At 39.5% G+C, this 26334-nt stretch overlaps 1 protein-coding gene across 2 annotated transcripts in view; it reads left to right on the forward strand.

Annotated features, from left to right (window-relative positions):
• The first annotated feature begins 1808 nt into the window (after nt 1-1808).
• The window catches only part of slc8a4b (solute carrier family 8 member 4b), a 91089-nt gene continuing 66563 nt past the window's right edge, over nt 1809-26334 (forward strand). For both annotated transcript variants that reach the window (XM_055050985.1, XM_055050986.1), the window contains exon 1: nt 1809-1926. The gene's annotated coding sequence lies outside the window, so the exon portion shown is untranslated. The remainder of the gene's footprint in view (nt 1927-26334) is intronic.

The raw sequence follows: 26334 nt of genomic DNA on the forward strand, positions 1-26334 counted from the left end.
CCATTTTCACATGTGACTGTTAGCGTTGAGTTGGGGGTGTGTAGCCAGCAGCAGATTATTTGGATTTAAAGTGATGAGACACCCTAACGCAGCTCATTGTGAACTCAAAATAAACCTGAGCACACTGAAATCTCATCGTCTAAGATTGACTTTGTGCAAAAAAATTTAAGAAATATATTTTGCATTTAGCCGGTAGGCCAATCCTAACCTGTCCAAGGAAGCAAAGTAATAGGTCATATGAAGGTCAAATAAAGTTTTATTTATGTCTTACAAAAAAGTTTAAATTGTTGCACATAAACTTCCCAAAAAGACAAGATTTCAACCATTAATATTTAAAGTACAAATAAAAATTTTAGGTAACTTCTTTAAATACTTACTTGTAATATTGAGACACATTATAGACATTAATTACATCCAGACTGGTGTTTTAAATTAGGAGTCACTCATCCTTGTTAATTAGTTTGTTAAATGTGTTTGTTTTGCTACTTAACTTTGTGGATCCTTCGTAAGCAGAAGAGGCGAAACTCATTTGTTGCACACAAAGTTTTTCACTGAGATATTAAATAATGACCTGCTGGCATCTCTCATTGTAAAGCTTACATTTGGTTGACTCATTACAAATGGCGCTGACAGCATTTTTCCTGCTACCTCAATTTATGAAAAATCCTGTTTGCAGCCGTTACTGTAAATCCAATTAGCGATGACACAAATCCACCACTAGGGGAGCTGCAGCTCCAGAAGTCAAAACTGTTTTTTTTTTCCGGGGAACTTAAAAAAAAAAAAAGATAAAAATAAAATAAAAATATTGTTCATAAAAAATATATGAATTAGATGGACTATAATATGCATTGATAGTATAAAAAGAAAAAATATATACATTAAACATTCATAGAGACACTATGTTCTCTGTGTATCGGGTCAATGATGCACTTTTAAATTGTGCAAAGGAAGAATAAAAAAAGAATAGAATATTTTAACTTTAAATGTAATGAATATTTCTAATACTATATTAATATTATGAAAAATAATTCAAAGACAAAAATTAAATATGAGTTACATTTAAGAAAGAGTAAATTATCAGGTTAATAAACATCTTTATTTAAAAATTAAATTGTAACATTTAATTTTTTATTATATTTTTTATCATACTTTGATATGATGTGAAATTTATATATAATTAATTTGTTAACAGTGATTTCAGATTGCTTGTGCAGTGAGTTATAAATCCTAAAAATATTTACAGAATATAGAATATTTTCAAACTCAATATTTTTAAAATATTTTGTCAGTACCACATAATACTATAATTTAATTTACATTTATATATATATGTAAAATAAGTATGTTAAACACCATGCAATATATTGATAGAACATTACATTAAAATATGAAATGACTTCAAATTACTTGAAATGAAATTCCTAAAAATTACATTCTACAATAATATATTCTTATTTTTTTTTTTTTTTGTACATTACAAATATATTTTTAAGTGGGTTTCAGGAGTCAATAAATATTAGCAGAAGGATTCAGATGAACGTAACCTGCTGTTTGCTACTTATGAGCGAATAAACATCGGCAAGTTCAGCATCCCTGCTGAAAGTCTCTGCTGCACACAGAGAAAAAAGCCTGATTAGCCTCATTCCTGCTCACATCAGCGCCGTCTTCTCTATTTTTCACCATCAGTCGCCTTGTTGTTCTGCAGACAGAGAGAAAGACCGAGAGAGAGAGAGAGAGAGAGAGAGAGAGAGAGAGAGAGAGAGAGAGAGAGAGAGAGAGAGAGGAGGGCGTTTGAGCTGCGGCTTCAGAGGAGGAGAGATGTTTATTCAGCTGCTGAATGAAGGAGAGGATGAACACACACAGAGGAACCTCTCGGTGAATCAATGAACGGAACCCGACCTGGACTCATTCTACTGCACAGAACCGGTGAGCAAGCGCAACCCCCCCAAAAACCCCGCGCATCTTTCTCTTCTTTCATGCTGTTAAATGAATATTGGCCACGCTCGATGGTGTGCGGATGCGTAAATGAGGAAGAAGAGCGCAGTGTTAGAGGGGACTGACTGCCTGACTGCCTGTCTGAGTGAGGGCAGCGCTGCCCTCAGGTGTGCGTGCGGCGCGGCAGAGCCCTACCCGGTCCGCGAAACGCCTTCATTACGGCTCCAATTAAGCGCGAAACCGGCGCGCAGTGTTTTTGGAGACAACGCAGTCGTGCGTAAGGCGATTTTCCTTTTGGTCCCGCACGGCACGCGTGAACAGGGACCGAGCATTTCACGGAGGGATGACTGGGGTCATGAACTCAGGCTGTCGAGTTGTTGTTGTTGTATATATTTAAATATTCTTTAATGATTTTGTAAACAAAGCTATTCACATTCCCAGGGATGTGTTCACGTTTGTGACGTCAATGTGGTTTATTGAGATTTCAACACAAAGTAAAATTATGAAGTGAAAGGAAATGATCAAGCTTTCTCTTTGGTTCTTATCATACATAAAAATCTTAGTAGTGTCTGCTTGTGTTCAACTGGTGGTGGATCTTTATTGTATCGTTTATCATTTATCACAATACATTTCTTTTTCATTTGATTGGTCATTATCACGATAAATTCCAATTAAATTCCAATTAATGATCCCTAGATATTTTTTTACTGGTTTTCTTCATTGTTTGTTAATAAAAGTGCATCAATAAATAATAAAATAGGATTAAATGCAGCGACTGTGCAGTTTAGTGACAGATAAAAAATTTTCTGTGTCTGTGCATTACAAATTGTTTTTCAAGAGCAGTACTTGTGTTTGTGAAGCTAACACAGTACCATGCATCCACAGCCATAGAGTTACATAAAAAAGAAGCAATTGTGATGTAACTTTACTTCTGTATGTCTGGAGATTTTTGTCCATTCTTCTTTACGAAACAGCAAAATCTCAGAAATGGTGGAAAGAGTGTTTGTGAGCATCAATTTTCAAGTCTTACAATAGATTTAGGTCTGGACTTTGACTAGACCAGTGGTTTTCACAGTGTGGGCTGCCACGTGGTTCAGCCTGATCATTTAAAATCAGAAATTTTTATTACACTTCTTTGTAAATGTAATGTTTTTTAATCAAGATAAAGTATTACTTCCTGCTCAAGAAAATCCCCACACCATGATGGTGCCACCACCATGTTTTACTCCACTGTTGGATTGTTTAGTTGATCTTGGCTGCTTCTCTGATCAGTGCTCTCCTGATCGGTTTGCAGGTCTGCATAGCAAAAAGCCCAGTGTTGATTGAACAGAGCTCTGAGATGTTCAAAGCTTAGAAACTTGTTTTATACCTTTACTCTGTTTTAACTGTCTCTCTGACTTCTCTCTGGTCTTCATGAAGTTTTTTGATCAACCTCTGAGGATAATCAGGAAAACTCTGAATGCAATTAGTGGCAGTGGATTTCATTTAGGGGCATCAGGGAAAAGGGGGTGGACACAAATGAAAGCCAGCCATTTTGGATGTTATTTCTTCAAAAGCCTGGAACTTTGACATCGTGTATTACTTTGTGTTGGTCTACCATCAAAACAAAAACAAAAACAAAACAAGAACAAAAAACACCCGGTAAAATCTGCGAAAGTTTTTGGTGTAATAAAATGTCAAAAAGTTAAAAGAAGTAGGAAATGTTTGCAAAGTCCTGCAGGCATGAGGAAGGTACCAGAGGTGTTATTTTGCATTTTCACCTCGATTCGGTTCAAGCAAATAAATGAGTTAGTAGCAGTAAATGTTCACATGACAAGATTTTATAATTGGTTTTCAGTACCTGACCGAAGACACATGACAATAGAGCAGATCATTAACAGGTTTGGTCCTGCAGTGTTTGGTGTTCAGCACACCACACATCGACGTCTTTGACATTTCAGATGGGAAAACATGAGTTCAGAGTAAACAAACAGTGCCGACAAGGAAGCAGTCCTGGCTAAAGTTTGTGGAGTTTAACAGAGAAAAGGCGTTAAAAAAAGATTGCTAACGTTCACCAGACTTTCTGGTTTTCTTTTCTGATTATCATGACAATCGGAGAATCTGTAGGATTGTTGGAAAATCAAAAAAATGGCATAATTATCTTACAGGCTTAATTGAAATCCCTGCAAACCGAATCAAGTCAAGCCAAACAGAGCAGAGAGAAAGCGGGTCTCTTGCTTTCTAAATATTTCCTGTCATGACAAACACAAAGCTATTCAGCGTTTTCACTCAGGTTTATTTGATGGCAGTGCGCTGCCGGCCCACGCCTCGTTGGATGTGTTCATGTTTATGGTGATTTTGATGGCAAAAGCTGAGACGTTGGACACATTGTGAGAACACATGGCCACATTATGGCGATGAATCACGAGTGATTGTTCAGCCAAGATGAGATGATAATAGAAATTTGGATGATGTCAGTTTATGCTTGATGATGATTACAGGAACTTTCTCCAGCTATTATCAATTATTAACCTCCAAAAAATATGTCACTAATTTAATAATTCAGGGACCCAATCTGTCTTGGCGAATGTGGGCTACGGATGAATTTGCATATTTAAAATAAAAGCGGCCTCCATCAACTGCGATAAGCCTCTGTTTTCCACAGATTTGGTTCTGCCAAACCTGCTGTTCTTATGAGCGGAATTTTACTGACCACAGCTGTGAATGTAGGCAACACCTGCAGGGTTTTAGAGAAGGCTGAACGGAGTGAGTTCAAATTAATTTTATTGGCATTAGTCCACTGGGTGCAGAATCACTGAGTAAAAACCTTGTGGATTTATCCATACATCCATATGGAGCTGTGGTTAGCTGTGGAGATGTGATTGTGTTGCTGGAAACATCATCATTAAAAGGGACCCGTTATAGAAACATTCTAATTTTGCATGTTTTTACATTTTCATTTGGATTTCTACTGCTTCTAAAAACAGTCTAAGCACTAAAAAAACCCACCCAGTTATATTTTGGAAATAAGTTCATGTTTTTTTGGTGTTTCAAGAACCTCCCGATTGTTGAGTCACAATAGTCGGGCCCTACGCTGTTACCTAGCAACCCCAGTGGTGTTCCAGCACGTTTGTTCAGCTGGTTTTACTGCTGTATGTGGTGTACAATGGCTGCGAGAAAAGACAAATCTCTTGTTGATTTACTACCCAGAAACTACTAGCTGCATTTTTGTTGGCTGTGCAGTAGGCTCCACTTCTGCTTTTCAAAGGTGTACAGTCATATAATTGCCTATCGGATTGCAGATATTTTCATGTGCAAGTGTAAATGTTGAGTTGGGGGCGTGGCCAACAGCAGATTATTTGGTTTTAAAGTGGCAAGAGGCTCTAAAACAGCTCACTCTGAAAGAAACTCTAAATCTCTCATTATCTAAGAAGAATTTAGTGCAAAAAATGTTATGGCCATGTTTTATATCACTGATAGATATAAAACCTGTTCAGGGAAGCACAATAAGTCACCTTTAATATTTATCCTAACTGTCATGGTCGTCCCTCTGCCTCTTCCTGTGTATTTTTTGTGTACAATCGACACCCAGAGTCTCTGTCTTCCTCTGTTATTGTGCCAAAAATAAACACAACACTGTCTTCTGCCTTCCCTGCTTGTTTGCACTCTCTTTGCCTTGCGACTGTATCCTCGTCTAATCCATTAAGTCCTCCAACGACACGCCGGATTCCCTGCTGCAGAAGGTGGTAACCCACAACCCGGCCCGCTATTCTGGTCCTGGATAATCTGGTTATGTGTTTCGCTGGCTCCAGCCGTCGCTTGTTACTAGTTACTGAGCGCTGCGTCTGCTGGAAGCGACAGGAAATACCTGGCTGTAATCCTCCTCTCTCCTCTATGTGACACTGTATGTGTGGGTGTGCGTGCGTGCGTTGCTCCGTGCGTGTGTGTGTGTGTGTGTGTGGGGTGTGTGTGTGTGTGTGTGTGGTAAATGCTTGCAGTGTTGGAGGAATGGTTAGCTGTGAAGACGCCATTGTGTTGTAAACTGTTATGCAAAAGAGGCTTGTGTGTAAAATGAAGACAAGGAATTGGGAGAAATCGAAAAAGCATGGAGGGAAGAAGCCATGAGATAATAAGAAATGCAAATATGTAAGAGCAAACAGAAGAAGACGTTGATAGGGAACCGGTTTGTGAGGTCGGTCGGTCCGACTTCTTTTCCCACGTGAAATATTCTGAGGAAAGTTTACATTTTTTATTGGGAAATCTACCGCAAACTATCAAAACATTAGGATTAGTGGGCATTCATGATGAATGCAGGTGTTTCTTTTGCTGCGTTTCTACCATGATGGGCTTTGACTAGACCATGGGTGTAAAGCTCCAGTACTCAAAGACTGGAGGCCTGCTAGGTTTTAGATCCTCACAGCTGTGTTGGATCTGCTTCCATCCATCCGTCCGTCCATCCATCCGTCCATTCATGCATCCATCCAGTTTTTAAACACTGGCAGAACTTGGGAAATTTGAGTTTATAATATGGACATTCTTCTCATAAGTGTTAATTAGAAGTGCTTCAATAGTTTGATGGCTGAGAATCAGCCAATTGTGATTTCTGCAGAGCAGGAACTAAACAAACTGCTGAATATCACACTGAGTCCTTCAGATTGGTTCATCATGAGCTGCCTCATCCTTCCAAGTCCTAGAAATCGCTCTGTTTGGCAACAAATTGGATGAAAGTAGCACTGAGGTGATGCTTGAGAAGCGACAAGAAAAGGAGAGGAATGAAATGTTTCATGTGGCTGAGCCGACCTGCTCGGCCCCGTGAGAGACATAAAGGTGCTTAAAGGTTAGCACTCCTCAAATTTATAGATGGCTTCAGTGCAGAGAGAGTAATAATTGATTTATTCCCAGGGAATGTGGCTTTATTTAAGAGTGGAAGGAGGAAAAATATATTGACCAAAGTCTGTAAGCGTCTCCAACACTTTCTACTGCTTTATCAGGCTTTCCTGAGCATATTTTATTAGTTATTTCTAATTTCTAATTTCACATCAGACTATATCAGTTGCCGGAACTGATAAAGTTTGGGATTTAAGACTTGAAAACATGAACTGTTGTTACCTTTAGCATAACAAAAGCGAATTATTGGCCCGTAATATGGCATTAAAAGCACAACAGAAACAATTTCATGCTACATGGATGCATGATCTCTTACTAGATCAAGTTGTGTGTATGCTAAAGCTATAGTTCATCGGCCTGCAGCCGTGATAACACACTTTAGTCATTTGGAAATGTCTCTTTAAGTTATCCTCACTTAATGGCAGACACTGAGGGGATTTTATACATTTTAAATGAAGACACTTTCTAGACACGCACTGCATTTAAAGGTTGGGTGGTCTATAAGAAAGCTTTAAGTGAGAGATGAAAGTTTAATGGTCACTGTGGGATTATGCATTTAAAAACAGGCTTAAAAAGCCTCACTGTTTCAAACAAAGTGAAGGTTATCTTCCATCTAGCAAAGAAACGGATCAGTGCATTAACACGAAGGAAACTCAAAACGGTACATTTTGTTATTAAATAGTTTCTAGTAGTTCTGTGATTCACACTCAACAGTCTGATTGTAAGTCCTGATGTTATCTAAAGTTCAAATCCTTTAAAACTAGCACCAAAGTTGCAACACTTGTGCTATTTTCAGTTGGTCCAGTTTGCTTTCACACTGTGTCAAATAAACCAAACTAATTAATTAACCTGTTCCCCTCCCTGCCTGTGGTGGCGCTGTACCAAGAACCACTGAAGGAAACGGCACAAAGTCCTATGAATGCAACTTCCTTCTTCATGAAATGCAAACAAAAATGGAGTGGCGTCAAATTTTTGCAGTTGTAAAATTTGTCTTTGGTAAAAAACCACGAGCCATTTCTCCTGCTAGTGTCAGACTCAGGTTTGTTTTGTTTACATTTACCCAGAATGCCTTGTGCTGTTGTCAGATTCCTGCTTTTGAAGTGGTCTCTGGTCCGCTTGACATTCACATGCATTGAACCACACCAGAGTTCACTTCAACCGATCCAAGACCGCGGTTTTTAGGCGGGCCGCCGCATCACAGTTCAATTCCCGCCTCCCCAAATGAACTGGACTTTCCAGACGAACTAGTGTTTAATTGATGTGGACTAAACAGCGCTGGTAAGAATGCAGCCTTAGAACATTCATCTAGAAACCTCAGTTTTGTTTTGTTGAAGTTAAATCTAGCAATGTTTGCATGCATATATTAATGCTAAGCAGACCAGAGGCTGCACCAGCAGCACGAAGCAGACTGCAGCACAGGGCATTCTGGGAAAAAACAAACATACAAGTCTACTGGTAGAAATGGTTTGTGGTTTTTTACTAAAAACAAAGAAAAATCTTACAACCACCAAAATCTGACACCACTCCAGTTTTGTTTATATTTCCTGAAAAAGGCAGTTGCACTCAGTGTCTTTTTTGGAAGTTTTCATGTCATTTCCTTCAATGGTTCTTGGTGCAGCGCCACCACTGGAGAGGAGGGGAACAGGTCATTCAATTAGTTTGGTTTGTTTGACACAGTGCAGTGTGAAAACGAAACACAGCAGCTGAAAATGGAACAAATGTTGCAACCAAGTCTACTGGAACGTCAGATGTGAACACATCATGAGAAACAACTCAACAACAGGAGGTACTGCAAATCATTGTCCAATTATGGGAAAAGAAAATGTACATAGTTGTTTGTTTTGTTGAATTTACAGGAAAAGTTGCTGCTTTAACCAAAGCACCTGATTAACTGATAATCATCAAGTGCGATCAAACATAAGAAAGCAGAAGTTTGCCAGTTTAGAGCAAACAGGTGTGTAAATACAATGCATAGCGATGCACCAATGAGGATGAGCCAATAAGCCTGAATTTGGTGATAGGTACAAGTAGTAGATTGAAAATTCAGCAGAAAATCTAGAAAATTACACGGCTATATCCCCATCAAACTCTTCACTAAACACAAAGAATGTTTGGACCTTTTGGTTGAGGAGTTTTGTTTTTCAGCATTCGGGTCCCCAGTGATCCAGAAACCAAAATGTCCATGATTTGACTCCCTGACCAGGCTAACCAATGCATCCTGAAAGTTTAGCATCAAGATTTAAAGGTCTTTAATTGAAATACCCGCACTCAGCTTGCACACAGTGACAAGAAATCTAAAAACAATAAATATTCAGATCATTACAAACGTTACCAGAACAACTGAAGGCAGATGAATGAATTTCCACACATCACTGCCATCCCACCAGATAATGTTTAAAGATGAGCGGGGTCATTGATATGCAGAAAGGCTCTCCTTTCTGCAGCTAAGAATAGAAAACAACATTGTGGAGTGGAGCCGAGCGGATGACAGACAGCAGCGTGATGTAAATGCATCGATTCAGAGCACGCTGTGCTGGAGATGTCATATTTGCTGTTGGAAATTGTTGTTTCTGCCTTAAATTACATCTTTCTGAAGCTTTGATTCATTGCAGCAACATAAAGATGCAAACAGGAAGAAAAAAAAATCAAAACACCACCCTGTTGCTGTTTTCTTTCTCAACCTCTCTCGGGACAGATTCGGTGCAATCTGCTCTTGTGAAACCGTTAATGGGAAGCAAGTTGCAAAAGTGAACCACAACTTACGCAGCCGACTGTGAAAATGGAGAATTCAGTGACCTTTAGAGACCCTGGAGCAGCCAAAGTGAGTCCGACACCAGGGGGCAGATTGGTGACGCCGTCAATGCGTGGGCCGCATTTTGCAGAAAATTTAAAATCTAATTAGTCCTCATCGCTCTGATTCAAATGAAGGCCTGGATGCAGTTTGCTACTGAATGCCTCCTAGAGAATCCAAAATAAAGTAGACCGAATGCCTCTTCTATTTTAGTCTCCTCAGTGTTTTTTTTATATTTTATTATTTCAGCGTTGAGAGCTCTGGAGAGAGAATAGTGGCTGTAGATTCTGTTGTATTAACGGTTATGGCTTCTCCTGGGAACGGGTCGGGGCTTTAGGGATTGGACGCGCTCCAACGGGCTTCATTTAAAGAAAGAACAGCCCAAATCAAACGGTTGTTAAGCAGATGAGACGCTTTTAATTTCAGCAGCAGGTTTATGGTTTGACTCTCGGCCTCTCCTCCCATTCGAGGCCTGTTATTTCTCTCTTCCTCTGCCTCCACCCTGCCAGTCTTTAATTTAACCCTTCAGTCTGCTTGTTCGACTCACTCCATTCGCCCCGTCGTCGTGTTCTCGCCTCTCTTTTCTAAACTTCTGGCTGCAATTGTTGCTCAGCATGAACTTTGGATGAGCAGAAAAGCAGGGAGTGTCTGGGGTTGGATGGTTTCATCAGAATAATCTCTTCTGGACAGCAGAGGCGGTCAGAAGTTTACCAGAAGTTTTTATTACTGAGGAGTTTTAATGTCCAAATATGAAAATTCATGATGAATTTAAGGCAGATGTTCCTAGAAACTGCAAACATGGATGGATGGATGGATGGATGGATGGATGGATGGATGATGGATGGATGGATGGATGGATGGATGATGGATGGATGGATGGATGATGGATGGATGGATGGATGGATGGATGGATGATCAGATGGATGGATGATCAGATGGATGGATGATCAGATGGATGGATGGATGATTGGATGGATGGATGGATGGATGGATGGATGGATGGATGGATGGATGGATGGATGGATGGATGGATGGATGGATGGGTGGATGATCAGATGGATGGATGATCAGATGGATGGATGGATGGATGGATGGGTGGATGATCAGATGGATGGATGATCAGATGGATGGATGGATGGATGGATGGATGATCAGATGGATGGATGAATGGATGGATGGATGATCAGATGGATGAATGGGTGGATGGATGGATGAATGGATGGATGATCAGATGGATGAATGAATGGATGGATTATCAGATGGATGATCAGATGGATGAATGGATGGATGGATTATCAGATGGATGATCAGATGGATGGATGAATGGATGGATGGATGAATGGATGATGGATGGATTATGGTACTTCTCTGCTCTCTTTCATCTCTTCTTCTCCTGCTGTAATTTAATCTGTTTCTTACATAATCAGAATGTTGGTAATTTCTCCAGTTCATCCTAATCTCAGTCATAATCCATCCAGGTAACCTTCAGAGCTGCGGCTTGGAGCTTAGAGAGAGGATTGATTCCTGCAGAGTTTCTGTCTGGTTTATCATCATGAAATAAAATAAAATTCTGATTTTTGTTCTTTTGTTCATCTCATCTGCACCGTCTGCCTTTATTTGCTGCCTCCATCCCTCCAAATCCACATTTCTCTCCCCGTCTCTCTGTCATCCTCGCTCTATCAGTTTTGTTTTCCAGGTCGGCCATTACTCCGCTCCGTCTCCTCGCCTGTCCATTCTCTGCTTGTTTACTACCTTCCTCTTCCTCACCTCCCGCCTGTCACAGCTTTCCACCAAAATCCTCCACATCTTACCCCAACTTCCTGCTCCACCTTTTATCATAATCCAAATCCAGGAAAGAAAATCTCTGTTTCCTTGTGTTTTTCCTCACTTCATTTGTATATAATCTGTCACGGCATCATAAACCAGAATCTGATTTACATAATCTGATGAAAGAACACAAAGTCTGTCCATCATGGTTGCTGCCGGATCCTGCATGCGTGATTGCAAAACGGTTTTACATGTCTGGATTGCATGTTTCTGTGATATATATGACGGTTTATTTATTTTTTTCTTCTTGACTAGATTTTAAAATGAAGGAAGATCATAAGCAAATGCATTTTCTGCTGGTTTTTGAAAATGCTTTTAACATTTTCATCATATTATTCCCACAAATTGAAACTGGATTCCTACACATTTTTATATTTACAATTGCATACTTTTCCACATTCCTTATTCCAGGTTAGGATCTTATAATTGAGGATGTTTTTCTTCTCTGCAGGTATTCATATGGAAAAACCTGCTTTTACTTAGACTCTGGAAATGCATAAGCAGATTTAAAGTGAAGCTGCAACTAACGATTATTTCAGTAATCGTTTGGTTATTCAAGTAATTATTCTAACGATTAATCGGATAAAAATTTGTCACTTTCTGCAGATTTTTAATCTAAACTATTTAAGCTTTTTTATACAGCATAATAAAGCCATTAACAAAATGCAAATAACCGAATAATTTCTTTTTTTAAATGACAAAATAAACATTTTATTGCCTAGAATTCAACAACACAACTTTCCTTTAGTAAAAACTTGATCATCTGTAGCAAGGGATGCATCTGCAGAACATAAATACAGACAAATAACTATATTTTTTTTTTATCTTTAAAACAGATTATACATACATTACTATAGAGTTTTGGCTTAATTAAAGCTCTGAGTGTGTTTTTCTTTCAGCAACTTGCTGTGTCTGTATACTTAAGTTAACAATCAATTACTAAATTAGTTGACGATTATTTTAGGAATTGATTAATCACCATTAATTTGAATAATCATTTCAACCCTAATAAAGAAGTTTTGATATTATCGTTTCCCTCCCCAACCTGTTGCTGCAGAGTTATAAAGAGCAAACAACTGATGAGGAAATGCCAGACTTCTGACTTTCTTAAGATAATAAAAATAAAAAAACACACAGGATAAACAGAAGCAGCCATAGTTTGGCTTCCAGGACAGAACCTCCCATTACTGTAAAGTTATTTTGAAACACACATTTGCAACCAACGAGGGGACTTACCGTGTGTAGCAACAGATAATTACGTAATAGTTAAGTGCACATTACATGTAATAAGTTCTGCAATAGATTGTCACCTCATCGTCTGATCATTTTGCTATTAATGCAGAAAAATAACTGCAGCTGAAAAGTAGAATGATAGATGGATAGAGCTGCAATATTTTTGAAATAGGGAGTTGGTTGGGTAAACAAACTCCTGCCTAATATCAGTAGCTGTTAGCCATCAGTAGCTGTTAGCTATCAGTAGCTGTTGGCAATCCGTAGCTGTTAGCCATCAATGGCTGTTAGCGGTCAGTAGCTGTTAGCCATCAGTTTGTTAGCGGCCAGTAGCTGTTAGCAATCAGTAGCTGTTAGCCATCTGTAGCTATTAGAGGTCAGTAGCTGTTAGCCATCTGCAGCTGTTAGCGGTCAGTAGCTGTTAGTAATCTGTAGCTGTTAGCAGTCAGTAGCTATTAGCGATCAGTAGCTATTAGCGGTCAGTAGCTGTTAGCCATCTGTAGCTGTTAACTGTCAGTAGCTGTTAGCAATCCGTAGCTGTTAGCCATCAGTTGCTGTTAGAGGTCAGTAGCTTTTAGCTATCTGCAGCTGTTAGCGGTCAGTAGCTGTTAGCAATCTGTAGCTGTTAGCGGTCAGTAGCTATTTGCGATCAGTAGCTGTTAGCGGTCAGTAGCTGTTAGCCATCAGTTGCTGTTAGCCATCAGTAGCTGTTAGCCATCAGTTGCTGTTAGCCATCAGTAGCTGTTAGCGGTCAGTAGCTGTTAGCCATCAGTAGCTGTTTGCCATCAGAAGCTTTTAGCCATCAGTAGCTGTTACTCATCAATAGCTGTTAGCCATCAGTAGCTTTTAGCCATCAGTTGCTGTTAGCGGTCAGTAGCTGTTAGCGGTCAGTAGCTGTTAGCCATCAGTAGCTGTTACTCATCAGTAGCTTTTAGCTATCAGTAGCATTGCTGGTGGACATTTAGTGTAACACAGAGCAGAAAGCTGAGGTTGTTTTTTTCTGAACATCCAGTGGGCAGCACACGTTGCTATAATTGATAAGCCTCATTGGCACACCCATTAATAGGAAACAAACGCATCCAGTAGAAAACTTTAATTCTACTGGAATTCTACTTTAATTGGCTAAGAGACGGTGCATTTTTGTTCTCGAAGCAAGCATAAAATGTTTCGTACAAGAGCAGAGAGTCCGAATAGAGGCTAAGTGTGAGCATGAGGAGAAGTTTTGAGTAAAAGCATTACAAGTTTTGAGAAGACCTGAAATCCTGCTTTCAAAATAAAAATGTAAGCAAAAGCAATAAAAGTTTTTAGAGCAAAAGACATGGAATCCTGCTTTAAGACTGAAAATGTGTGCTCTTGGATTATGACATAAAAATTTTCCTATGCAAACCAAAATGAAAAGAATTCAGACCTGAATTTAATTAAGATTTTGGTGGGACTAATTTCAAACCTACAAGGTTTGTAGTACAAACCCCTCAGTGAGGACAGAAAATCAGAACTGGTTCTGCAGAACAGAGATGGATGTTTTCTCCTGTTGGCTGTAAAATCCCGGTCGTGTATGGTGAGGTGTTTTTATGATACAGCAAAGCACTGAGTTAATGAAAGAGGTTCCCATTAAACTCCATCATATTTTCCACAGCTCCGTCTCTCCCACTTCCTGCACACAAACGGATCAGTTTTGTTCTCCATCTGCTCTGGAATCCAACCGTCCGACTTATTGGCGAAGCTCTCACTCTCTTTGTTGGCATCATTTCAAAGCAGACAGGATTTTTCTCAACTAACTGCATGCTGGACAAAGGGTCCAAGACAATGCCAGGCTTGTAAAGTCCTCTTTTAAGTGGATTAAACATTCTCAATAAAGTAGCTATTGAGAACAAAAGTTTGCCCAGGGTGCTGCACAGATAAACTACACGTCCAATCAACATTTGGCTTAGATACGAGTCAATTAAATCCAGCGAAGTAGGTCAGGGTTTTTTTCTAATGTGATCTAGTTTATAATCAAAAATAATTATGTTACCAATTTTTGCCCTATAAAAAAGTTGCCTGTGGGTAACAAAACCCTTGAAGAACGGTATTCTACCTTCAGATAGAGGCAGCGTGGGCAGAAAGGTGAAAATTAATATATAATAAGTGAAAAGAAAGGTCCAAACACAGGCTCTTGAGGTACTCCATGACTAATTATTTTAAGACTAGAATTAGTAATTTAGTGTTACTTCCTTAGTTAAAATATCACATTTAGGCCTCTTTGATCATATTTAAATAACATTTTAAGGGGCAGTATTTACATCTGTGTAAATGTTGGTTAAATTGGATTTGACTTCTTACCAAACCAGCTGCATCATGGGAAACAGAGTCCAGATTTCAGGCTCAGTTGGGAAACGTATGGACTTTGATTTAAAGGTTTTCCAGGTAAAAATGTAATTCCCAGTTCTATCTAAACATCCCATCCACCAATGCGGTTTCCTAAACTCACTGTGGAAATATCTTCTTTACTTTAAATGTATCTTTTACAAACGAGAACTCTGCAAATCAAAGTCTGGAAAAGAATTGGATTTTAAAATAATGCTGCAAAGAATAAACTTTTAATCAAAAACCCCCCGACCTACTGTTCTGTGCTCATGTTTCTCCACTACCTGTTAATCCCTTAAGCACACTTTAAAAATGCCTTTCTGTGTGTGACAGCAGGGAGCTAGTGTGGAAACGCTGCACTGGAGAAATGTCAGGAACTGCAACATGAATTCATGCTGCCAATCTTTTCTGCTTACCCTCTGAGTCGATCCGGAGTGGCCCAGATACAGAGTCTGAGGATTCAGAAAGAAACCTGCAACCCGCTCCAACTTCAGCAAACGACTTCTCAGCTGATTAATCAGCTTAATTTAAGCAGCTCAGAAACAGTGGCTGATTTTAAACAGTCACTTTCAGTCTTCATGTTCGTTTATTTCTGCATGATAAGCATTGAGGAGTGTGTGTGTGTGTGTGTGTGGTGTGTGTGTGTGTGTGTGTGTGTGTGTGTCTAGCAGGAAGCTTCCTCAGGCTCTTTTCTTTCCCCTCTGTGGGCGACATTACTAAGGGATGGAAAAGTCTGAGCTCTGCGCTGCCACTACCTCTCAACATCACACACACACACACACACACACACACTCGGCGTTAAGACAAACAAATGCATGCTGGCAGACACTGAATATGAACATCTGCAAAATGACTTGGGGTAGGGAGGTCTGCGCGTCGGGAGTTTGTCAGCGTGAGCGAAACATCTCAGATTATGCTGATTGTTGGGTTGCGTAACTTTCTGTGTGTAATGTGCATTATGAGATTGCATACATTAGATTATGTGGATTATCCAGAGCCACAGGCCGGTTAGAGCAGCGCAGCGCGGGGCCCGACGTGCAGGTCTGGTTTTTGTTTGCTGCTCATCAGGGGAGCCACCTGGGCTCTGCTGTATTAAATCTGTTGCCGTAGCGATGCACGAGGACCAAACACGACTTTGGGCCAGAGATTATGACCGGATGAATGTGTGAGAGATAAACACCTTCAACTTCACATGTTCATGCATCAGCAGCTCATACAAGATCTGAAAAATCATTGCTCATGTAGATTATGAAGTTCTGAATCTGAGTTTCAAATCTCCACCTGGATGTTTTTGCTTATTTTAATTGAATGCTGTTTTTTAAATGTCCTGCGTATATATTTATATATTTGCTCATTTGTCCATAGCAACTGGAACGTTCAATGCAACTTATTTCTGCAATTTATCGTCTACTAAAAGAGAGCTCCTCAGATTGATTTTACTCCCTGCTATGGTGGGGGTGAAATTACCGTAATAACCTCACATTGGTTGGAAAGTGCAACGTCTCCCCTTTTAGAAATCATTGGAATTTTTCAGATAGAACAACCTGTGACGGAATTACGGTGCTGCAAATTTGGCTGTCGTCACCGACATGTTCAGCCTAGAAGGGTTATTTATGTAACTTTAATAAAAATATAACTTACCTACCTGTGAGACATAATTTGTAAAAAAAAAAGAAATAAATTGAACAGCTGTCTCCCAGTTATAACTAGAAGCCAATCAAACCAATCAGAGCCAGGAGGCAGGTCTTAGCGCTGTCAATCATGTCTGTGTTGCTCTTTACAGCTTCTCTCCATCAGCAGAGCTTTTTGTAAATGCTAAGGCCGATTCGCAGTTCTTCTGTAACGTTATTTTTTTCTCCTCCATTAGAACATTTAGCAGCACATTCATGTGTGTGATTGACAGCGCTAAGATCCTCCTCCTGGCTCTGATTGGTTGTGCATGTCTTCCGTAGGTCAGGGAGGAGATTGATATTTTCACAGATTATTTGTCTCATAACAAACCATCACAAGATGATGACAGTTTTTACAAATATGTAAAAAATTTATAAAAGTTCCATCCTGCAGATTTAAGGCAGGAGTGTCCGAACCTTTTGCCATCTGGTCAAAATCATCGAGTCAAAGGTTACAAAGGCCTTTATGCACAATCTCAATTAAATTTCACATGTGGTGTTTTATTACAAATTATTGAACTTTTATTTATTGAAACAACTCAAATATTTGGAGATTATCATATTTTTTTAATAATCAAAATTAGCATTTACCAGATGTTTTAAATGTCTTAATGTCCTCTAATTTGCATGATTTGAGAATTTTTCTGACATTTTTTCTGACATGTGTCCAGCCCGGGACCCATATTCTTCTAAATCCGGCCCTGGCTGCAGCTATCTTCATTGCAATATGTTGTAATATGGCGCATTGCTACCTGGATTTTCACTAAGCAACAAAAAATCCCTTGCACTCCATCATGACTGATTAACATTAAGCCACTTTCATTGTGTTCCTTAATGTGAATCTGACCGAGAAGTAAAACCAAACCTCCCTGGGAGGTCGTCCCGTTTTCCTCCTTCGCTGCAGAACGTTATCGCTCCTCTCTGGCCTCTGCAGCCTAACGGGCTCTTCGAACCGTTTCTCATTTCCTCCCCACCATTGTTCTCGCTATTATTACTATTTTCTTCACGGCACTTTTCCCATTTTGTCCACATCAACTCTTTGCTTCATTTCCTCTCCTCTCTGCTGCTCTTATCACTGCTAGTATCTATTCCTGACTAAATCAGATGAATCAAAGGTGATAGCAAATAGACGCACATAAAGGCCTGACATGCATCTTCACACCTCCACCGTGAGCTTGTTAGTGATTAAAATCTCTGCCTTCAAAGAGTCTCGGTCACATTTCTATTCCCACCCACTCAAATTGCTCGAGTTCATCCTGCTAATTTCTTCATCTGCTGAAAAAATGTTGGAAACTGAAAGTGCGGCCATTAGATCAAACCCCTCCGTGGCGTTTTATGTGCGATAAGAAGGAAGATGAAAGTGTGCGCAGCTGTGGATGTGTGAGCGCTCGTCGTTCTGATGAATCCTCGTTATTCTCAGATCTGCACATGTAGTGGGACGTGCTTCAGACGCGGCGACGCACTCGGGTCTCATCGACCTCTGGATCTGCTCAGCCATCCGCCGGCCCTTCGTTTTGCTCGTTACTGGGAAACGAGAACGGACTAATCGCGGTTTGAGTCTCACTGGCACAGACGGACGCAAACACTTTCAGAAATGTTCTGGGGAACTCGGACGCCGTGTGTTGCATACCTCCGCTCTAATCGGTTACTCTACAGTGTCCAAAGTGCGGTGCGTGGGCCACTGGTGGCTCTTGGACTGATTTGTGCAGCTCCCTGCTGCAATAAAAATGATTCAAATATGTAATTATTTTCAAAATGTCACTCAAGTAAATGTAACTAGTTACTGTCTGACTCCAAAGCCTCCCTGACCAGAGAGGCTGACATCCCTGACATCCACCTTATGGTCTCTGAATTTAGTTTTCATTATAATTTAGCTGCTTTATTGTGATGATTTTCCAACATTTCCACAGATTAATCGATTAATGTCAGTAAATCCTAGAAGTGCGTTTGATACCTCTGCAAAGCAAAACCTTTGCTGCTGCACATGTGAATCTCTCAGGCTTTTTAATTACTTCTTATTGCAAAAATACAAGAAGAGCTAAAAATAATCATTGCTGTACAGGTTTGTTTACTTGTGGGAAAGTTGATATTTCTCACATGTTTACATGAAAGCTGGGAATTAGGTGTGTAAATCTCCGCTTACGGGCATCATATCTAAAACCGAATCGATTGTTTTGTTCACTGTTTCTCATTTGTAGCTTCAAATCTGTCCATAATCCTCCACAGTCGGTGTTTTCCTCCGTCCTCTGGCAGACCTTTTCCTCGCTGCCAGGAGCTGGCGGCCAATTGTCACAGTTTAATTCATATATTCAAAGAGAAGAGACGGACAAACTCACAGGGAGTCAATTTCTTCAAGATTTACTCTAAAACCGCCTCTGCTACCTTTGTGTGTGTTTGCTGAACTCGACTAACAGCTAATTTGTTGTCCGGTCACACAGATCGATCCAGAAACCAGCCGGAGGATTTTAGATGGGACTCATTTCCCTGAGAGTTTCTCTGGTTTTATCTCTCACTGTCACACGCTCAGAGTCACCCACTCCTCTCGTAACCCGTAACGATTGGGAATTTTGTATCTCGTTAATCACCATAGCAACAGTAATGGACCAGCTCTCTAATCTCTCTTTGTTTAACTCTCCTCTCCCTGACTTTCATCCTCCAACATGCAGTTATATGCAGGAGCAGGTGACGCGTTAGCAGTTATCTTGTTCCTAAACGATCTGCTGCTGGATTTGTTGTTGTCAACTTTCACATTTTTAAATGGATGTGAAGGAGCGTGGAAATATTCCCATTTGGTTATATATCTACATCCTTCTATCTTTCTCTCTATATCTCTCTCTACATATTTATATATCCATTTATATTTCTAGATCTATCTATATCTCTATATTTCTCTGTATATCTATCTGTATTTATCTATTCTTTCTTTTAAATGTGTCTTTTTCTATTGTTCTCATTTCAACCTTTTTTTTATTAGGTTTCTAAACTCAAGGACTTAAATAATGTTTTATCAGAACAGAAAAGGCCCACATAAAAAGTTATTTACTATTTTTTTAGATGAATCTGAACGAATATCAAAGAATAACACAGGCAGACAGAAAATAGCATTTTAGCACCAAGAAAATGGCACTAAAGAAGATGGTGAAATCTCAGAAATCACCTTCAAATAGTTTTTTTTGTCTCAGATATAAAGTTATAATAAAATGTTCTTGGATCTAAAAAGAAGTGTAAGACAAGATAAAATAAGAAAAAGACAAAAGATGCTTAGAAGTCAATACATTTCTAAGTTCAGTCATGAGTTCAGTCTTTAATCTGCCTTGTGCAACATGCAGCTGCAAAGCAAGACCGCTCCAAAAGGAGGAATCTCAGTAAAGCGCAGGGAATTCTGGGTAAATGCAACCAAAACAAACGTGTGTCCAGCGCTAACAGGAGAAACGGCTTGTGGAGTTTTATGAAGACAAAACAGAAATCCTGCAATCGCTAAAATCTGACGCCTCTTCATTTTTGTTTACATTTAGTGAAGATGGAAGTTGTGTTCATCTCCCTTACAGAGATTTTTGTGTCGGTTTCATCAGTGGTTCTTGATGCAGCGCCACCACAGGCGAGGAGGGGAACTGGTTTCACAAAGGATTTGGATCGTTTGACAGAGCGCAGTGTGAAAGCAAACCGCAGAGAACGTAACAAAAGTTGCAATTTTAAAACCCAAACAATTAGAATCAACTGGACTATCAGATGAAAAATATTCTCTAGCGTTTCCTTTACTTCTTCACCTGTTTGTTAAAAAAACACAAAACACTGGGTCATCAAAATCCAACAAAAAAATCATGAAAAGTCTTAAAGAGACGTTGATCAAAACCATTTAAAGAAATAACAGCAAGCCTGGCGTCTTGCAAGCAAAATATAAAATTGCTAGATGTTAAATCACTACATTAAAGGTAATAATAAGCCGTGTGGGCTGCGTAAGCCTCCATTGTGCTACAGCTCCTTAAATGTGTCTGTGCGTGCTGCAGACACATTAACACAGCAGGAAATATGGATTAACTTTGGTTCGATGGCTGCATGAATGTAGAAACCGCAGTTTGTGTAGTTAAAGCCGGGCTGCAGCTCAAGATGCCTTTAACATTTCAGCAGATGGGAACTGCTGAAATGTTACTGGTGCATATGTTACATAATTAATGCCTGTTGGGTGTTTTCCTAGAGATTATTATATAAATGCTCCTGGGAGTCCAAGCGAAGATATAAGGACGACATTACATTTACAAACTGCTTTTATTTTTATTAGCAGGTAAAATGTGAGTTTGGATTTATTAGTTAACTTGTAGTGAAGTATAAGCACATACTTGCCTGAAGGCAAGGACAACTTCTGCTATAAAAACGAAGCTGAGGCCGAATCTAAATATTAATCCAAACGACCAAATAGAAAAAAAAAACGATGAGAAAAGGAGGAAATGAAAATGTTTTGGGTTGGTGAATTTCTCTCCTTTTTTTCCAAACTGAACTGGATGATAATTGGAATAATGAGCCAATCAAATGGATTAAATACCTTTAAATGGAAGGTCCACACTAAGCATAATAATTTATAATAATAATTTAATTCAACGTTCCTTTGGGATCAATAGAGTATTTTGACAATGAATTGCGTAATAAATAAAAAATTAAAACAAGCTCAAAGGTTTTTCGGCTGTTTACAGAGAGTTCCTAATCCATTTTATTTATGGTTTGTAAATGAGTTTTCATTTATTTCCATTTTATTTACTGTTTTTGGTTGTTTTATTTTGCATATTTGCATAGTTCCAGTGCTAAGCATTTTTTTTTAAATTAAATTTAAGTTTATTGGTCTTTGAGAGGGCGAACTTGAGCTGAATTTACTTGAAAATGGTCTCAAAAGAACAATATTATTGTTTATCGCGATAATTACTGAGACAATTTATCGCCCAGCAAAATTTATTATCAGGACAAGCTGAGTTTACAACTTTTAATGTTACATTTAACTGTTGAATGTACTCTTATCTGTGCAGAGTGGGTGATTTACATTTTTCTCCTCTTAAGTTCTAAGAAATTATCTGAAATTTGTTGAGACGAGTAGAGAAATGGAAAGTCAGCCTAGTTTGTAAAAGTGAAACCAGTTCAGTAATTATCAGGCTTGATGTTCGCTGCTGCTTGGTTTTTATTACTCGCTAAAGCTGCAGTCAGTTTGCAGCCCAGTATCTTGTCATTATGCTGTTTTGAGCTCAGATTTTGCTCCCCAGGCTGCACTGAGAAGAAGACGCTCAGTCTAAATGCTCCTGAGGTTTCGGTGAAGGAGATATTAGCAGGGCTGCAGATTTGTGGCTCGAGGACAATCTATACCGTCCGAGTCCAGAGTATAACGATGAAATATTGATTGTGTTTTTCTGCTGTTAAGAGTCACAAACCTGAAGAGCCTTTTAGCTGTGACCTTTGGGAATACCCCACAGTTGTGATATTTGGCTTATTTTTAAGCTTGATCAATTTTTAATTAGTTTTTTGGGGAGTTAAGGAGAAAATCACATCCAGCAGTCAACATTAACTACATGCGGGCAAGTAATTGTGAACCAATTCTGTCGTCTTCTGTGATGAAAAGTCCTTGATGTGAATGTTTGATGCTGACAACGTTCGCGTGCCGACATGTTTGGTACCACAGGCGGCCTCAACGGTCTCCGCTAATGACCTCTGACGGAGCGAAACGAGTCCGAGACACGCAGGAGTCTCAGACGAACGCAAAGACGCAGCTGAAACATTCGGCTGCGTCTTTGCACCGCAGACAGAAGTGATTCATCAGAGGACACAACAGAGTTTGTGTGAGAGATGCTGGTGAAGCCCGCCGTCAGCAGGAGCTAAAACCCCCAGCGCCGTCGGAGCAAAGACATCAACGCTTACATGACTTATAGTCAGCCTTGTCACCCGCTGATGCTGAGCGCTCCTGTGGGCACAAGAGACCCAATGGTGCTGGCCGCACAAAGAAAAGTCCTTGGAGAAACTATTTAGCTGATATGCTCTCTGTTACAAACTTGTCACTGCTTGTATTTCTACCCCTAACTCACAGACAAACACAGTTTTGCCTTTAAAGGGGCGGCGTTATGAATTTTCCATGCACATAGTGGCATTTTATTGCATAATATGTTACCTTCAGTTGTTATAAAACCTCCTGCATGTCATTGTTTATAATGGGGAACAAAAATAAAACAGAAAAACCTTCACAAAATTTTGGATCTGATTGTTCTTAAAGGTCCAGAATGTATTGATAAAACCCACTGAACTGTTAAATAAGTTTTTCTTAAAATTAAATATTTAACATCCTTTCACTCTGGTCAGTTCATCCACAATTTCGTGATTGTTTTTGTGTTTTTTTTTATTTTTGCAATCATAATCATAGATTTTCTGCTGCTGAGTTAGAAATATTTGTGAGGAATTTTGATGGTGTTTGCAGTAAAACAGGATGCTAAATGTAACTTTTTATTACTCGCCGTATCTAAGCGGACTATGTCTAGACATCAAGTAAGTCTGAGAAAGCAGTCGCTTAAAATTAATGTTTTCATCCAATTTTAAGAAAATTTTGCAGTAAAATCTGAAAAAATTTGGAGATCTGTGTGAATTCTGCAGATTTGTGAAAAACTGGAGGAGCTGATTGATGTAATATGGAAACTAAAGGGCCACCGAAAGCGCTGTGGCGGGCCAGATTTGGCCCCCGTTCCTTGAATTGTGACACATGTGGCTTAGTTGGTTTTATCAGTACATCCTGGCACAACCGGCCCTTTAAGAACATTCAGATTTTTGATGCAGCCCAAAATGAAAATGAGTTTGATGCTTTTAGGTCTACAAATCATTCGCTCTCCAGGAGAAACATTGGCCGCAAAATAAAAAGTAATGCTATCAGTTTCTGAGTTTCCTGCAGAAATATTTTGTCCTTCTGCACAGAGAGCGAACGGGTCAGACGGCCAGATGGTGGCAAAGTCAAGCTCCCAGTTGTGCAGAGTCTGCAGACAGGCATGAGTCATCTCTCCAGTAACGCATTCGAAGTCCCACTGTTTGACCTGCTCATGCATTTTTAAATCTGTGAGCGCACCTCGGTTATTGACTCCCTCGTTTGGCACTGCAGCCCGTCAAACCGGCCGTCAGCTGCAGCAGTGAGTCACTGGCTCTCCACTCAGAGCGCTGCCGTTTCCACCAGACGGAGAGCTGTGAGTTTGTGAGATGGTCAGTTTGCTCGTCACTTCTGACCGTTCTGTTGTTGCTGGTCTGTGCAGCATAAGGTCTCTGCATGGGCATCTGGCGGCGGTGCAGGTGTGTGTGTCTGTGTTTTAGAAGCAGCTCTCCGTTCCTCTCTGACCTTTGGAGGTCCTTCGGTCCGTCACACACCACTGCTTTACTCTGTGTGTAAGAGCCAGAGGAGGAGAGGGGATGCATAAATGTTTAATTTCTGAACATTTCTTTCTGATATTCTCCATCTAGGATACCGTGTTATGAAATACGATGATATTAGGAATAAAGAACGAGCATTTGTGCCAAGCTGACTGTTCCTAACCTGCTGCTGCCTGCACAAAACGAGCTTTTGGAGAGAAACAGAATCATTCAGACATTATATCTTTAAAATCTCGTTCTGCTTTTGAGTTGAGCTCCTGAAAAACCTAATTAACTTTACCTTCACATAAGGCTGGGCAGTATGGGAAAAAAATCCTGTCATTATGATATTATATCTCATGTCAGTTGATATCAAAATATATTACAATTTAGAACAAATCACTATTTTTATGTTTGTTGTCCAGATATCTCAGTTAGTGGCTAATTCATTCATTTTGTCCTGCATATTGAAAATCAAATTCTCATATGTCTGATGAGGAAAAGATATTTTGAGATATATATTCCTAGATAAATTAAATCAAGCTTAATCATTTCTATTGCATAATAGAAATGACTGAATGATAAAAGTTTTTAGTTTGGTGTTTTGGTCTCAACTAGCCTTTTATTTGAAGGACAATTTTGTTTACAGAGACTTTATAATTCATTTTATTTGATGTTTTGTTTATTTATTTTGGATATTTAATGTCTTCCAGTGATAATTGATAATCTCTGCGAATGTGTTCTTGCATTATTATGCCTTAATGCTTTAAAATAGTCTCAAAACAACAATATTATCATTTATCGCAATAATTTCGGTGACAGTTTATCGTCCAGCAGAAGAACAAACAGATCCATACATTGATATCGTTTATCAATCGGCTCTAACTCAACATCCTAATAGAGGATTGAACAGCATGTACAGCTCCGGACAATCAGTTTCTCTGATTTTACTTTTTATAGGTAAATGTTTGAGTAAAATGAACTTTGTTTTTTTATTCTATGAACTACTGACATGTGTCTGAAATTCCAAGCAAAGATTTAGTAATTATTAGCAGAAAATGAGAAAAAAGATGCAGAGCTTTCAGACCTCAGAGAATGCAAAAAAATAAACAAGTTGATATGCAGTTAGAAACGACAACGTTAATGTTTTAACTCAGGAAGAGTTCAGGAATCAGTATTTTTGGTTTTCAGTGCAGTGGGCTCTTCGCTGTTCGGACCGCAGCGTCGGGACGAAGCTGAAAGACGGATGTTGTTAAGTATGTTTGAATCACGGTTGACTTCTTGGACCTACATCCTTTAGCCTGGTAACTGCTGCCAGCGTTGACATAATTGGTTTTGCTGAGCTCGTTTCGCTCGGTGTCTGATTTGTGGCCATCTGCAGCGGAGATGCTGATGTGTGCAGATGGCGCTGTTTTATGGCATCGGTGGATGCAAAAATCAATCCATCCCCCAAAGAGAGGAACGGAGGAACGAGAAGATTGGATAAACAACTGAAAGACGGATAAGGAAAGGAAAGAGGGAGAAGTTAGGAAACCCTGGTTGGTCATTTTTACTGGATGTGGGTCACAAAGAGACGAGGAAAGGTCAACGCAGAGAGAAAAGGTGACGCGAAGAGAAGTGAAAGAGCTGCTGCAAGAGAGGATGAATTACGCCGTGAAGCTAATTAAAACATTATAATGACCTCGTACAGAGAGCGAAGAGATCGAATCCATTACACTGCAGATAAAGAATGAGAGGAAGTCCAGCCAGACTCATTTTTAGAAGATTCTGTGTAAAAAATAAAAAAAAGTAAAGACAAAAACAGGATAAACATTAATCTAGTCCAAACAGGATCAATATTAATAAACACAGAAAGCATAAGAAAGAAAGATCTCTTAGTGACAGATGGTGATCCACTGTAAAGAAGAATCATTAGGGGAAAATACATTTATTTGTAAAAAGAAACATAAACAAAGCATTAAAAAGAATCTGGTTGGTAGGATGAAGTGCAGAAAGGACAGCATGTTCATGCAGCACACACTGCTTTATATACTACTAGTGCAGTACATAAAGGTTTATAATCTCAGCGCTGAGGTTAGCATTCAGCTCTCGTCCCCCGGCTTTGTTTATCGGCAGCGGAGAAAAAGATGTCTTTTCTACAGTGACACTCCAACATAAAGAACAAGCTGCACTCAAACAGCAGCTCTGCTGGAAACTTGCGCAAAAAACATAATAAGATCAACTGCAAGTGAATTTACTGAGCGCCAACGAGCCTCTGATTGCTTTTAAATCAGGACCGGTTTGTCTCTGCAGCTCGTCTCTTCAGTAAAGCTC

Source organism: Poeciliopsis prolifica, unplaced genomic scaffold (assembly GCF_027474105.1).
Source record: "Poeciliopsis prolifica strain line A6 unplaced genomic scaffold, Auburn_PproV2 SCAFFOLD032, whole genome shotgun sequence".
In the NCBI taxonomy this organism is placed as follows: Eukaryota; Metazoa; Chordata; class Actinopteri; order Cyprinodontiformes; family Poeciliidae; genus Poeciliopsis; species Poeciliopsis prolifica.